The sequence below is a fragment of the Herpailurus yagouaroundi genome, unplaced genomic scaffold (assembly GCF_014898765.1).
Source record: "Herpailurus yagouaroundi ecotype Mexico unplaced genomic scaffold, PumYag 188, whole genome shotgun sequence".
NCBI classification, from domain to species: Eukaryota; Metazoa; Chordata; class Mammalia; order Carnivora; family Felidae; genus Herpailurus; species Herpailurus yagouaroundi.
The window spans coordinates 21,862,579-21,865,287 of record NW_024412419.1 but is presented as its reverse complement, the minus strand read 5'-3'; positions in this window follow the sequence as shown (position 1 = coordinate 21,865,287).

The window sequence follows — 2,709 nt, the reverse complement described above, 5'->3', positions numbered from 1 at the left end:
CCCTCCCCCACTTGCACTCCGTCTGTCTGTCTCTCTCTCAAAAATAAACATTAAAAAAAAAATTAAATAAACCCTCCAGGTGATTCTGACGCATGCTGACATTTGAGAACACCTAGAGGAAACATGCGTAGGGTGGGCAGGCGAGAAGCCCACAAAAATGTGCAAATACTGGAAGAGCCATTATGTGAGTGAGACCGTTTGTTCTATGGCCTCCGGAGGAAGAGCTGGAGGGGGGTGGGGCACAAGTTGCAGAGAGACAGAATTCGGTTTTCATCAAGGAGATACTGTTGAACAAATAGAACTTTGGGGGAGTGTGACGTATGCCTGGTGAAGGCACTTCTCCATCACTGGACTAAACGTACGGTGTCCTGGGCCAGATGACTAGTTAGGGATGCTGTAGAAATTTCTGCAGAGGTTAAATTAGATGTAGGAATCTCCAAACTGCGAGAATCCACGATAAATTCTTCTTGCAGACCCTCTTTTCTCTTATCGAGAGCAAGAGCAATACTTCCTGGCTGTTCTGCCATGTCTGAGAACCGTGTTTGGCTAACGAATACTAGAGCAAATGGCTTTTCTAGTTTTCCTGCTCAGGATTTTCTCAGGGCTGCTCCATTCTGGACTGGTTGTTCTGTAGGCTGCTGCACAGCTGCCTTCCAGAGGTTTCCCTCTACAACCACCCCTTACCCTCTTACATATGTGGAATCTCCCATTTCCTCTGTCCCGTATTTTTCTATTTTTTATTATTAGTTTAATATATCAGGGCATGTCACCAAGTAGATTCCCAAGAAAGATTACCAGGAAAGTCAATCTTTTCAATCTTGATTGTCTGAAAATGACCTTTTTTTAATGTTTGTTTATTTTTTAGAGAGAGAGAGAGAGAGACAGAATGCAAGCAGGGGAGGGGCAGAGAGGGAAGGAGACACAGAATCTGAAGCAGCCTCCAGGCTCTGAGCTGTCAGCACTGAGCCCGATGCAGGGCCTAAACTCATAAACAGTGAGATCATGACCTGAGCTAAAGTTGGACGCTTAACTGACTGAACCACCCGGGAGCCCCCTGAAAATGACTTGTTATTGACACTTGGTAGACAGATTGTTTGGGTATAGAATTCTAGGATGGAAATGATTTTCCCACAAGATTTAGAAAACAAGCTCCATGATTTTCCATCTTTTCATAGTTTTGTTGATAGTCAGGTGACATTCAATTTCCAATTCTTTGTATGCAGCTTGTGCTTTCTTTTCCTGCTGGCTCTTGAAGCATTATTTTCATTGTTTAGAAATGTCATGATGATGTCTCTTTAACCTGGAGACTCTTATCTTTCAGAAAATCTGGAAATTTTCTTCTATTATTTCTTTGATAAACTCCCTTTCTTTGTTTTTTCTGTACTCCTATTTCTGAAACTGCTGTTAGACTGATCATCGACTTTTCTTGGCTTTGTCTCCAATTTTTTTTTCTGGTCTTTTTAAATAAGTCTGTACACTCTGAATGTTCTGAATCTTGCTTTGTGGTGTAGTAAATGGTCAATTTTTATAAACAATTCTCCCTCTTTTTAAATTTATTTATTTTGAGAGAGAGAGCATGAGCGAGTGGAGGAGGGAACAGAGAGAGGGAGAGAGAGAATGCCAAGCAGGCTTAGCACTGTCAGCACAGGGCCCGACGTGGGGCTTGAACTCATGAACCGCAAGATCATGACCTGAGCCGAAGTCTGACACTCAACAGACTGAGCCACCCAGGCGCCACCCTATCGCAACTATTTTTGAGTGTACAGTTCAGTAGGATTAAGTATACTTACATTATTGTTAAATAGATCTCTAGAACTTTTTCATCTTGCCGAACTGAAACCCTTTTTCGATTACACAATTCTCCTTTTACCTGTTCTTCAGCCCCTGGTACCTACCATTCTACTATTTCTATGAGTTTGACTACTTAGATACTTCATATAAGGGGGATCGTATATAACTTGTCATTTTGTGACTGGCTTATTTCACTTGGCATAATGTTCTCGAGGTTCATCCAAGTTGTAGCATGTGACAAGGGTTCCTTCGTTTTTAAAGCTGCCTAGTATTCCACCGTGTGCACATATCACATTTTGTTAATCCATTCATCTGTCAGTGGGCATTTGGGTTGCTGCTACCTTTTGGTGATTGTGAATAATGCTGCGATGAACCTTTTCTCTGGGTGGTCATTTCACTTTCTTGACAGTGTCCTTTGAAATACAAAGGTTTTTAATTTTGATGAACTCAAATGTATCTATTTTTTTCCTTTATTACTTATGCCTTTTGGTGCCATATCTATGAATTCATTTCCAAATCCAAGGTTATGAAGATATACTCCTCTGGTATATTTCCAGGAGTTTTACAGTTTTAGCTCTCACAGTGAAGTCTTCGATCCAGTTTCAGTAAATTTTTTTCTTTTTCGTTTTTAATGCTTATTTAGTTTTGAGAGAGAGAGAGCAGAGGGAGGGGCAGAGACAGAAGGGGACAGAAGATCTGAAGCAGGCTCTGTGCAAACAGCAGAGAGCCTGATGGGGACTCGAACTCATGAACCACAAGATCATGACCTGAGCCGAAGTCAGATGGTTAACCGACTGAGCCACCCAGGGGTCCCCATTTTGAGTAAATTTTTTTGCATATGATCTCAGGTAAAGTTCCAGTTACATTCTTTTGCAGGTGGATATCCAGGTGTCCAAGCACCATTTGTGGAAAACACTA